Below are 13,145 nucleotides of genomic sequence, written 5' to 3'. Positions count from 1 at the left end.
TTAGATTTGCTAGGAAGACTTTGAGGATTCTTATTTAGGAGTTCTCTCAGCTATTTTCATTTACTACAGTCTCCTCAGCATTTCTTTACTCAGACATCATGTTCTTTTAACTTCATTGTAGTGTTCAAATATTTTAATGCAATTTGAATTAAAAGTTAAATTTTAGTCCCAGACAGGGATATAATTGTGTATTCTTATTCAGTCAGGCTCTGTGTTTGGTAAATCAGTGATGATCGTAATCAGCTAATTAGGATTACACAAAATTTTACATACATTTTTGCAATTACACCTATACATAATTACAAATTGTTAATTCAATTGATTTTGTATAATCTTATTTATTTAGTAAAACAGCAAGCAACAATCATCTGCCTGAGTTCACAACCCTTTTTAAACCATCTATGATCAACATGCATGCATTCCACACACACACACACAATTCACTGCAGTGAATGAAAATGGAAAGGAAAAAATGGGCCCAAAGCAAGATCAAGCTCTAGATCAGATCATTAAATTAAGACAGTTGATGTCTGTCCACAATGAAGCAGAATAACTGCGTGATGCACATAAAAACTGGAATCAAACCGCTTGGCACTGCTTAACCCTCCTGGCGGTATGAAAAATTCCGCCAGGAGGCCCAGGGCTCGCTACATGATAGCCGCTGCTCAGCGGCATCCCCCCGCCGGCTTCGATCGCCTTCGGCTTCCTGGAGGGCTTCCCCCGTCGCCATGACGTCATTGGGAGTCCCGATCCACCCCTCGGCGCTGCCTGGCACTGATTGGCCAGGCAGCGCACGGGGTCTGGGGGGGGGGCCCGCGCGCCGCGACGGATAGCGGCGATCGGGTGCGGGGCGGCTGCGATCAGTGTGCTGGCGCAGCCAGCAAAGTGCTAGCTGCGTCCAGCAAAAAAAAAAAGTAAGCAAATCGGCCGAGCAGGGCCGGAGAAAACCTCCTGCGCGGCTTACCCCGAACTATGTTCGGGGTTACCGCCAGGAAGGTTAAACAAGGGTATTGATCACATATACATATACAGTAAGTGAATGAGAGCAATAACTGAATGTCTGGGCAATGAATTCGCTTCAGCAAGTTTAGTAGCACTTGTGCGATGTAGAGATATTTGTCGCTATCACACATGTAAAAATAATTGTTTATTCAGCAATGTGCTGGGTAACCATACATATGTTACCAGTCCAAGGAGGAAATAGTTTGTAAGGTTGTAGGATTCTTCGTCTCAATCCTCCGATATGCAGATGGCCATTCCACCAAGTGGGGAGAGACTGATGTGATAGCAGCCGTGAGAGTCCTGATGCTGCACACACAAAAACGGAAGTGTCCGCTGATAGGATGCAGGATGGTGCTATTCAAAGTGACGTCACTCAGCACAGTAAAATGTATGGCTGACGTTTCAAGGAATGGGCGTTGCTAGCCCTATTTTAGGGGGGCCTGTGCCCAACATGTTCTAGGGTGCCCCCAATCTATTTACTGGGGTGCCCCAACACAAGTGCCCCGAATGCAGGGAGAAGCGCAGAGAAGGAGAGCTGTGGGGACAGCGGTGGGGAAGGGGGGAATGTCTCCACCCTCCTTCCCTCACCTTGGGGCTCCCCCTCCCTCGCTCTTCTCTCCAGAACGAAGTCTAATGTGGTGGCTGGCAGCGGGCAGAACTTACCTCCGTCTTGCTCCAAGCGGCGGAAGTTCTGGTGCTGCTGCTCTGGTCTGGACCAGACCAGACTAGCGGCAAATCCATTAGAGCATCCCACGCTTACGAGACGGAGGTAAGTTCTGCCCGCCACCGCACAAGACTTCGTTCTGGAGGGGAGAGCGAGGGAGGGGGAGCCCCAAGGTGAGGGGAGGGGGTGATGGCTCCCCTTCCCCGCTGTGCCCACAGCTCTCCCTCTTCTCTGCGCTGCTCCCCTCCTGCTGGGGACACACCTGGCTACCTATTCTTGGGACATATATCCCTGCCTACATATACTGCGGACATATACCCCTGCCTACCTATTCTGGGAACATATACCCCTGCCTACATATACTGGGCAGATATACCCCCGACTACATATATTGGGCACATACACCCCTGCCTACATATATTGGGCACATATACCTCTGGCTACATATACTGGGAACATATACCCCTGACTACATATACTGGGCACATATACCTCTGACTACATATACTGGGCACATATACCTCTGGCTACATATACTGGGCACATATACCTCTGGCTACATATATTGGGCACATATACCCCTGGCTACATATACTGGGCACATATACCCCCTGGCTACATATACTGGGGACTACTATACATCTGGCTACTTATGGAACAGATACACCTGGCCACCTATTCTGTGAACATCTATTCACCTGGCTACCTATTCTAGGAACAACTATACTCATGGCTACTTATACAGGGCACACCTATAGACCTGGCTACCTATGCTGGGGGTACCTATTTTGGGGGAACTGCTGTCAGATTATCTGCATTTTTGGGGAACCGCTGTTAACAGATTAAGTGTATTTTGAGGAACCGCTGTCAGATTATGTGTATGTTAGGGGAACGGCTGCTGCCAGATTACGCGTATTTTGGGGAATTGCTACCATATTGTATATGTTTGGGGGACCACTGCTGCCAGATTACATGTATGTTGGGTGTTACGTGTATTTTGAGTGATCCGCTGCCAGGTTTAGCATATTTTGGGGAACTGCTTCCAGATTATGTGTATGTTGGGGGAACTGCTACTGCCACATTGTCTATTTTGGGGGAAACACTGCCATATTATCTGTATTTTGGAGGAACTTCTACCAGATTATGTGTCTTTTTGGTGAAATGCTGTCAGATTTCATCTATTTTGGGGGGATACACTACGGCAGAGCTCAAACTTCCCCAGGAGACCTTTTACAGCCAGCCAGCCTGCAGCCAGCCCAGTAGTAGCCACTAGCCAGGGGGGGGGGGGGGGTTGGGGTGGAGGAGGGGAGAGAGTGCAGCCAGAGCCAGCTAGCCACACAGCCAGCCAGCCTGCAGCTAGCCTAGTAGTAGTAGCCACTAGCCAAACAGCACCTGGGACTGGCTGGGCCTGTCTGTTGTGCTGTGCTGTCTCTGTGTGCTTATCTCTGCTACCTCCAAAATGTCAAGTATGAGCTGTTTTCTGTGCCTGCTCTGATGGTAAACTAGCTGCAGTGTGTGCTGATCTATGCTACCTCCAGTATGTACAGTAAAAGCTGTTACTTTATGTTTGTACTGATAGTAAACTAGCTGCAGTGTGTGCTGATCTCTGCTACCCCCAGTATGTACAGTATAAGCTGTTACTCTGTGCCTGTACTGATAGTAAACAAGCTGCAGTGTTTGCTGATCTCTGCTACCCCCAGTATGTACAGTATAAGCTGTTACTCTGTGCCTGTACTGATAGTAAATCAGCTGAAGTGTGTGCTGATCTTAGCTACCCCAGTATGTACAGTATAAGCTGTTACTCAGCATCAGGAACCGGCCCCGTTGCATGCCTGCAGATACGGTTCCCGACTGCGGGTTTGACCAGATAGAGAGGGGAAGCAGCCTTATTCAAGCTAACACAAGGCTGTCACCCCTCGAAGCACAACTCACTGCCACCACTAGCTGCTGCTAGACACTTCAACAATTCCCACTCTGCTGTCGAGTGGTCTGCACTCCAGTGTTTTCATATTTGGGTCAGCTTCGTGCTTAGGCCAAATACGGAAACGCCACACACACAATACAATTGTACAGTAGCAAGGCACAATCAGGCACTTAACTTGTAACGCAAATTACACTGCAGTCTCTTTCTAGGCTATGAGCCGTTAGTACATCAGAAGTCAGGCTTATTAAATAAATATTTAATATTCCAAAAAGTGGAACAGTGCAGACAAGAATATATACAAAAGGATTTACAAAAACAAAATAAAAATTACAAAAACAAAGTGAAAAATTACAAAGATACACAAGACAGTTTGCAAAAATAAAAATGGGAATAAAACGTTACCAGTATACAGATCTGAGAGAGGAGAACGCGGTTCCGACCAATAGCCGGGGCAGTTCTAGCATCGTTGCTATCTCCTGGGAACTACAACTCTAAATCCTCCTAGCTAATGTTTTATAGCAAAATTTGTGGCCCGGGGCCACTCAAATGTCCAGATCCAGGAATAATCCAATTTTCTCAGGTGTGACAGCACATCCTTGCTGGCTATGATATGCAAATTCCAAGGCTTTCCTGTCCCACCTTGCACTTTGCAAACTCAGTTAGTCAAATTGTATTTTGAGAACAACAAATATCCTGTTTACACGTACAGACTTCAAAGCAATTCAAACACTTCCAGCCCAATATTCAGACCAACAGGTAGCCGATCACCTGTATAGGTTTCAGTGGTCGGGTAATTGTCTAATTAAGCGTTTCCTTGTTAGAGGCTAGGTAGACATTTCCTAATTAAATGTCCAGGTTCCTTTGCCTATTCAATGTAACTGGTCTATTCAATGCAGACAATGATTGGTAGCTTCCTTCAGCCAGGTGATCAATTATGCCCTGAAGCCAGCTGCCCGACTGACCTCTTAACATACATACACATCAGACATAATACACAGCAGACAGAAAATGTGAAAACATATGCATCTGTATTATCCCATCATAACTAGCTGCTGTATCATGACACCTCCCCTCTTCAAGACGGCATACGGCAGACGATTCCCATGAATCGTCTTGCCAGCACCTACACTGACGGCCTGGTGGGGTAACTCCTTAGCATTCTCATGAGGGTTCCCCACCTGGAATTTAGCTAATAAAAATCCTTTTTTTATTAAACCATCCTGTATATTACATTAGTCCTACCTAAACCGCCGCATTCCCACGGCTGTAAACTATCTAAATCCCCCTAAATCCCCGGGGGGCGATCTGGGCAGCGCTTACGTGTGAGGCCGGGCTATGAGCCACAGCCCTGCCTCACACACGTCTGTCAGCGGCGCATCGCCGCCTCTCCCCCGCCCGTCAGTCTTCCTTCGCTGAGAACGCGGGGCGGGGGAGAAGCTGTGATCCGCCACTGACAGACGCGTGTGAGGCAGGGCTGTGGCTCATAGCCCTGCCTCACACGGAAGCGCACAGGGGCAGCAAAATCTACGACCAAGAAAGTCGTGGATTTTGCTGCGCAGAGGGAGGGCGAGTTAGGGGGGTTTTAGATAGTTTATAGCTGCGGGAATGCGGCGGTTTAGGTAGGATTAAGGTATTCAACAGGATTGTTTAGTAAAAAAAGGATTTTTAAGAGGTTTCAGAGTCTCTTTAAGACAGAGAGGAGCCAGATACAGATACAAGGGAGTCAGTAACCCCGCATCTAAAGAGGAAGATTGCTAAACTTGATTGGTATGAACAGATTTTTTTTTTATTAACAGCCCACCCAGATGAAAGAGAGGGATATGTCAGCTTAAGCTATGGGAAAATTGAACTGATGAACTGTCTGTCTGCCAGTTTTTTTTTATTTTTGTTTTCCTGATCGATCTCTGATGATTGATTCCCTTTCACTGGGCTATTAAACTGTGTGAGAAGTGAAGAATTTTTTATTTTTTTTTACCAAACTGATAATCCTCCTGTCAGGAAAAAAAGAGGAATATAGTACTCCTGAATGATTAAATCATTTAGGTACTAAGAACTATTGTTATCTTGGTGTCTGTGAGCTGGCAAGGACTGCAGGTGATAGCAGTACCCAACATCTCATATATGCTACGCACTCAGAGAAGATGCTAGAACTTTCTCCTGGCCCAAACTAATATGGTGCCCTGACTCCTAAGTATATTTTTATATATAGATATATTAATTTTTGCCCGCCTGCCGACTGTTGATATGCACATCCAGAAAAAGGAAAAAGTGTCATATTTAATTGTAAATACCTTGATGAGAGTTTTTTTTTTTTTTTAGTAAATACTTACCTCCAGTAATACTGCTCAGACTGTGGTTCCTAAAAGGAAAGAAAAAGACGTAATTAATACAGGAGTGCTTATCAGTATGTAATAAGTAATTAGTCAATTACCTTTGAAGTGACTCTGCTGGTGATGTTGGGATTACCCTGAAAACAAAAGAAAGAACTGTTAGTACCTAAGAAATCTTGGAAAGGCATGAACTGATCTTTGTTTTCTTCATTATACTCACCTGAGGTTTCGGTTCCAAGAAGATCTGTTGTGAAGATTTACCTGTAGGAACAAAGATTGGAATCATTAGCCTTAGCAAAGTTTTTTTTTTCTTCTTTCTGTATTAATTATTATATTTATTAACTCACTAAACCATTTTATTAATCCTATAGTTTTCTAATCCATTTCTGTATTTATTTATTAATTTATCAATGTATTTATTTATTTATTAACCTATTTTTTTTTACCTATTTATATATTTATTTATTTTTTGGGAACAAGAACTATTTTTGAGAAGATTTTTTTTCTTTCTTTCCTCAAAAGGACATCTTAGGACAAACCTGGTTTTGTAAAGTTTTAAAGTTTTTTTAAGGTACCTGACAAGTTTTTTTTTTTTTTGTTTCAATAATTTTTTTTTATTTGAGAACAAGTGTGTCAGCAATAACGTTTCATATAATATCATAGCAGTTTCTGGTTACATACATGTAACATGACAATGCTCTAATGATTATATGAATAGGCTACGTTCTAGTTCTCAAGATATATAATTTTTAACAATATTCTATGCAATAACAGCAGGTGGAAATTTTCATGAATGTAGTCAAGTGGCTTTACATGCCAAAAGGACAAAGAGGCCTTTAGTATGATTGCAGTAAACACTAGCAGAGCCTGGTGGAATTTTGATAGTCGGTTGGTTTATTGTCTCTTTTACGTATCAGAAATTGAGGGTATATACGGTACTTCTTACATCAGTTGTAGGGGGGTAGCACCCTAAGATTGTATTAGGGTATGTGAGGAATTATTTTGCAGGGAGCACTGTTAATGTTTCGTTGCCGCTAGAGGCTGATACTTCTGATTATCTGTCCCTTAAAAGAGGCCTCAGCTCATAATTCTCCTATAAACCTCAGAGCTCTGGAACTCATACCAGACAGCCCAAGTTTTTGAGATTTTGTGAGCCTGGTCATGTGCGATCATCACAATCTCCTCTATATCTTTCACCCTATTTAGTCTCTGGAGCCACATTTTGAGAGTGGGGGCGGTGGTCGATCCCCAGTGTAGGGGGATTAGTGCTCTAGCCGAGTTAATCATGTGTGGTAAAATTGATTTCTTGTATGACGTGGGGGATAAGGTGGAGTTGTGCAAAAGGTAGGTGTCAGGTGAAAAGTTTACTGGGAGCCCAGAAACTTCTGTGACAGTTTTATGTACCTCAGTCCAGAATGTGTTCAGTGAGGGACAGCTCCAAGCGATGTGCAGGAGGTCTCCTGGGCAGTTTCCACATCTCCAACAAGCCTCTGGGGCTTCTGGATAAAATTTGTGGATAAGGGATGGGGTTCTGTACCACAAAGTTTGAAACTTGAAATTCTGTTCTTTAGCATTTGTATTTCTGGCTGACTTATGGGTGTTGATAAATATCGTGGTCCATTGGTCGTCAGTCAGTGGGGTGGGGAGAAGGGAGTCCCATTTTTTTTTAAAAGGGAGAACTGTATGAGATTTACTGTCCCTCAGAAGGGAATAGGTCCATGACAGCATATGGGCTCTTGGGGTTCTCTCCAGACACTTCTTATCAAATGTTGTGGGTAAGGTAAGTGCTTTAACTTTTTACCTGCGGTGATAAGATGTAGTGCCTGATCTGGAAATAGACCCAATTTGGTAGTTTCTCGCTCTTTTCCGGGTGTTCAATTTCTGATAGATTTTTGACTCCTAAAGGGTTCGTGAAGTGTAAAATTCTGGGGGTATCTTTTTTGCTCCAAGATAGAAGAAATCTGGATGAGTCCCCAGGCCCAAATTCTGGATTGCCCGTCATAGGTGACATAGGGCCAGGTGATTGAGATATGTGTAAATTAGCGATACATTTTTGGAAGATTTTATGTGTAGCACGAATCAGGGGATGACTGATAAGAAGCTGGTTGAATGCCTTGGTAGGAACCCATGCTAACCCCGCCAGGGAGGCCCCACAAGTCACCTGTTCAATATATGTCCAATCTTTTCGTGAAACCGAAGCTGTCCAATCTGTGACCCTGAGTAGGTGTGCTGCACTGAAATATAACTTTAGGTTTGGGACACCTGCCCCTCCCAGATCATGTGGTAGAGTCAATATTTCGTCTCTTATCCTTGTTCTTTTATTTGCCCAGATAAACTTGTCGATAGAGATTTGTAGGTTTTTCAGAAAATTAGGTGGCACCTCCACTGGAGCCGCTTGGAACAGATAAAGAAGTTTTGGTAGGATAGTCATTTTAGCAACAGCCATTCTACCAAACCAAGATAAACCTCTCAAAGCATTCCAATTCTGTATGTCTGCCCTGATTTTTTCCTCAACAGGCGAGTAATTAAGATGGAAAAGTTTGTTCAGGTCTACTAGGATTTTAATCCCCAGGTAGGAAATGGCGTTTTTTTCCCATCGGAAGGGGAATTTTGTCATGCATGCCTCCACCTCTGACTGTCTTAGGGTTACCCCCATAGCCCATGATTTCCGTAATTTATTTTTAGGTTAGAGATCTCTCCAAAGTCTTGGAGTGCTCCCATTAAGGCTGGTAGGGTGTGTTTAGGGTCGGTTAGAAAGAACAACATATCGTCTGCGAAAGCAGCTACTTTGAAGATTCTGTTGCCTATTTCAACTCCCTTAATTTTATCATTGTCACGGGCTTGGTTTAGGAAAGGCTCTAGGGTAAGGATGTAGATCAGGGGGGACAGCGGGCATCCCTGTCTGGTACCGTTGGATATGTTGAAATGTCTAGATAGGATTCCGTTTGTTTTAACACATGCAGAGGGGTTGGAATAAAGGATTTTTATCTATGCCATGAGTGCAGGGCCCAGTCCCAGTGAAGCTAACACCTCCTCAATGTATTCCCATCTTACTCTGTCAAATGCTTTCTCGGCGTCTGTGGAGAGGAAAAACCCCTCCACGGAGCGCCGAGAGAGCCAGTGATGTATCCCTATTGCTTTTGTTGTGTTGTCCCTTCCCTCCCTGCCCGGGACAAATCCCACCTGGTCTGGGTGTATAATGTTGGGCAGCAATGGCGAAATCCTGTTAGCCAGGATCTTTGCAAAGATCTTGGCATCATTGTTTAGGAGAGAAATAGGGCGGTAGCTTGCACATGAGGTGGGGTCTTTATGAATGATGGTGATGTGGGCTTCTAAAAATTGTTTGGAAGGGATGGATTTAGGGGTTATTCCGTTCATGGCTTTAACAAAGAAAGGAGCCAGCTCCTTTGCAAAGACCTTGTAATAAGCTGTGATAAGGCCATCTGGACCAGGACTTTTACCTAGCTTGAGGTGTTTTACAGTCTGAAGGAATTCAGATATGCTTATGGGTAGTTCCAGGTCATCTATAGCTGATTTATCTAGGGTTTTTAGGCCCCACTTTTCTAGGTATTTAAGTATTTTATCCTTTCTAGTTGTTTGCTCTTGCGGTGTGGTAGGTGCAGATTGTAGGTTGTAAAGCTCCATATAATATTGTCGGAATGTTTCTGCAATTTCCTGATTGGTATGGTGCAGCACACCCCTCTGGTCCTTTACCGCTGTAATTTGCTGTCTGGCCCTTCTTTTTTTAAGTCTTCTTGCAAGCTGTGTTCCTATCCTATTGCTCCATTCATAGAATGAGACCTCGGAGTATAATAAGATGCTTTTTGCCTTTCTTTCAATTAATGCTTTTAGTTCTGATCTGAGAGAGGACAGTGCTTCCAAGGTTTTTGATTCCATAGAATGTTTATGGGTCGATTCAAGGGCTGCTATTTTTTGTGTAAGGGATTCCAGCTGGAAAAGGTGTTCCTTTTTTTTTCTTGCCCCTATTTTAATCAATTCCCCCCGGATTACAGGCTTGTGGGCCTCCCAAACAGTCAGAGGTGAAGTTTCCTCAATAGCATTAAGTCTGAAGTAGTCAGCTAAGGTCTTTTTGATCATTTCCGTAGTTTCTAAATCTTTGAGTAATTCTGGGTTGAGTCTCCAGTTGAATTGTCTGTCCCTATGTAGGGGGAAAGTTAGGGTAACATACACCATGGCATGATCTGAGAAGCCCATGGTTCCAATTCCAGCGTCCCGTACGTAATGCAAATCTGATTGTGAGATCAAAACATGGTCTATGCGTGAGTATTTTTTATGTGGATTGGAGTAATAGGTAAAATCCTTGCCTTGTGGATTAAAGATTCTCCAGGCATCCATTAAATTTAAGTCTTTAAATAGGCTTTTGATTTTTTTGAGACACCGGAATGGGACCACGGACCTCCCATTAGATGTATCGAGTGAGGGGTTCAGGGGGATGTTGCTGTCTGCCCCCCAGATTATCATCCCTTTTGCAAAAGACAGGAGTTGTGAGACCACTTTGGCTAGGAAAGCTGTCTGCTTCTCGTTAGGAATATAAACTGCTACTAGGGTGATGTCCCTATTGTCAAGTTTGCCCAGTAGAAAGATAAATCGTCCCTCTGGGTCTATTTGTGATTTGGTGATCTCAATCTCACATCCCTTATGAAGTAGAACAGTTACTCCCTTGGTCTTTCCCGCCGGTGATACCGCATGATAACTCCTGGTAAAGTTTCTGTCTCTGAGATATGGGATGTGGTTTTTGGAGAAATGGGTCTCCTGAAGCATTGCAATGCTTACTTTCTCCTTTTGTAGTAATTGCAAGAGCGCAGTTCTGCGTTCTGGGGTATTTAGTCCCCTGACATTATAAGACACGACCTTCCAGGAACCAGCATGCGGCATAATTGGACTACCAAGGGGCGAGTAGTTACCTTCAGATGTGTTTTGTATAGGATTAATCCTTGGGTGCAATTCCGTTAGTAAACTGAAAGATACCACAAAGATGACAGTCCACTCAATTACTGTCATTTGAACTGACTATCAATTCTCTATAATTCGTGAGAGTCTGCTAGTGTAAAATATACGGTTAGGTGAAGAATCTACTGTGTAGATTACTTAAAGTGATACCGTAGGTAAGCTCAGCAATTATATAATAATTGCTGTGTGGGGGTGGGATTCTGGGGCCAAACGGCAGAGACGGCCGGTGAACAGAAAGAGAGAAAAAAAAAAAAACAACCTCAAACAGCCACCGTCTCCCCCCCCAACCTCATAATTCTAAATTGTGAAAAGCTAAATTAAAGATAAACTCCAACATCTGACATGAGCCAGGAACTATTAATCTTACATAATAGAAAGAACTCTTAAAGGTCCTGAGTGTATGTGTCCTGTAACAAGGGTATCATTTACTTTTCACTATATTATGGGGCGTCTTAAAGGTTATCCCATCTCAAGTGTATATGAGTATACGCAAAAAGAATTAGGTATGAGACGTGCTTATGACCTGTAGGGAAGAATGGCTAGGTTAGAACAGCAGGTAATAATATATAGATCATGCCAATTGGACACTTCAAATTTTTCTAGATGATGAATTCTAGGGCTTCTCATATACATAGATGTGCGCATGGCATTGAAAAACAGTAGCCAGTTCCTTTGCTTTTACTCTGTACCTATATCAGATAGCTCTAATGATAAGGAAAACAAAAAGGGGAGAGCAAAACAGAGCCAAAAAGGGGGGCTTATCATCAATATATTTTAACAGGGTTAGTATATCATGCGGCATTCACTGATAGGCATCAGCCCTGGTTGGGTTCAAGGGGGAAAAAGCACACAATACAAAAGGGATTCCTTCAATCTGAAGCAAAAAGTCGGACCTAAGTTAAGCAGAGTTCAGTGAAAGTTTGCAAGTTCCATTAGTGAAGAACCAAGTGACCAAAGAACACCGGGGGTCAAGTATAAAGTTATAGTATTATATGAAGAACGTATACTACCAGATTCTACGGAGAGCGGGCTGTTGGCTTTGGAACTGTGTCAGTTCAAGAAAGATCTGAGTCCTCCAATTCAGGTGGTGGGGCCTCAAGCTCAATGGTGTCATCTTGTACCTCTGACTCTTGTCTTTCCGTAGGTAAGTCTGAGGATGAGCTGTGTCTCCTTCTTCGGTTAGAACCTGGAGGTCTAAAGCTTTTGTACGGCGATCCGTAGGGGTTCCCCGGGAGGGAGGATCTGTCGGCTGGGCCCTTGTTCGCTGCTGCGGCCTGCTCACCGTTCTCCGGAAACCACTCAGGCAAGCGGATTTTCGGAAGGCCTAGGATCTTGCAGAAATGCGGCGTATCAGCAGGAGTACGAAGCATGGCGTTAGTTGTGCCTTTGGTGGTATGTAGGCAGAAGGGGAATCTCCACCTGTAAATGATGCTTCTGTCTCGGAGCACTTGCAAGAGGGGTTTCAATGCTCTTCTATTTTGGAGAGTAATAATGGACAGGTCCTGGAAGAGTTTAATATCTGCGTCATTGAATTTGATGCCGTCCTGCTCTCTCGCCTTTTTCATGACTTCTTCTTTGAGGGAGAAGCTTGCGAAGCAACAGATAACGTCTCTCGGTGGGTCCTCCTCACTTCGTCTTGGTCTTAAGGCTCTGTGGGCTCTTTCTAGGTCGATCTGTGTGTCTTTGGGTCTTTCCAGCAGCTCATTAAAGATTGCAGTGATGGCAGACCTGATTTGGTCGTTCGCTACCGTTTCTGGCAGGCCCCTGACCCTTATGTTGTTGCGCCTACCTCGATTGTCCAGGTCTTCCAGTCTGTGCTGGAAGTCTAACATCTTTGAGTCTTGGTAAGCTGCGTGGTCCTGGATCTTACTGACCTGTTTTTTAGTTTCTTGCCCTTCCTGCTTCACCACCGAGAGACGCCTGTTGATCTGTGTGACTTCTTCTCGCAAGTCCGCAATGGGGGCTGAGAGGGTGTCTTTGATGTCAGAGGCGATAGCTTTTAGGAGTTCTGTCGTAGGCATATTATTTAAGCGATCTAGTACCCCTGTGTCTGCGGGTGGAGGTGCATTCTGAGCGGGCGCGCCGGCCTTAGGAGACGCCGGCGCCATATTGCCGCTGGTAGGCCCGTGTTGTCCGGACTTTTGCGTGCGGAATATCTCTGGGATATGTTTCGGAGTTGATGCCTCCGGGTCCCCGGTGGTCCTGGGGTCCGACTGGACAGCGGGTCAGCGGCAGAGCACTCTCCTCACACAGC

The 13,145-nt window shown here is 44.4% G+C and overlaps 1 long non-coding RNA gene across 1 annotated transcript in view; it reads right to left on the bottom strand.

The window, feature by feature from the left end:
• Positions 1-6,020: 6,020 nt before the first annotated feature.
• The window catches only part of LOC137531767 (uncharacterized), a 125,683-nt gene continuing 118,558 nt past the window's right edge, over positions 6,021-13,145 (bottom strand). The window contains exons 2-3 of the long non-coding RNA XR_011023738.1: positions 6,141-6,181; positions 6,021-6,057 (exon numbers count right to left, since the gene is read on the bottom strand). This is a non-coding gene — a long non-coding RNA (uncharacterized lncRNA). The remainder of the gene's footprint in view (positions 6,058-6,140; positions 6,182-13,145) is intronic.

The sequence above is a fragment of the Hyperolius riggenbachi genome, chromosome 9 (genome assembly GCF_040937935.1).
Source record: "Hyperolius riggenbachi isolate aHypRig1 chromosome 9, aHypRig1.pri, whole genome shotgun sequence".
Classification (NCBI taxonomy): domain Eukaryota; kingdom Metazoa; phylum Chordata; class Amphibia; order Anura; family Hyperoliidae; genus Hyperolius; species Hyperolius riggenbachi.
The sequence above is the reverse complement of the archived record's forward strand: the minus strand, read 5'-3'. Positions and strand labels throughout refer to the sequence as shown.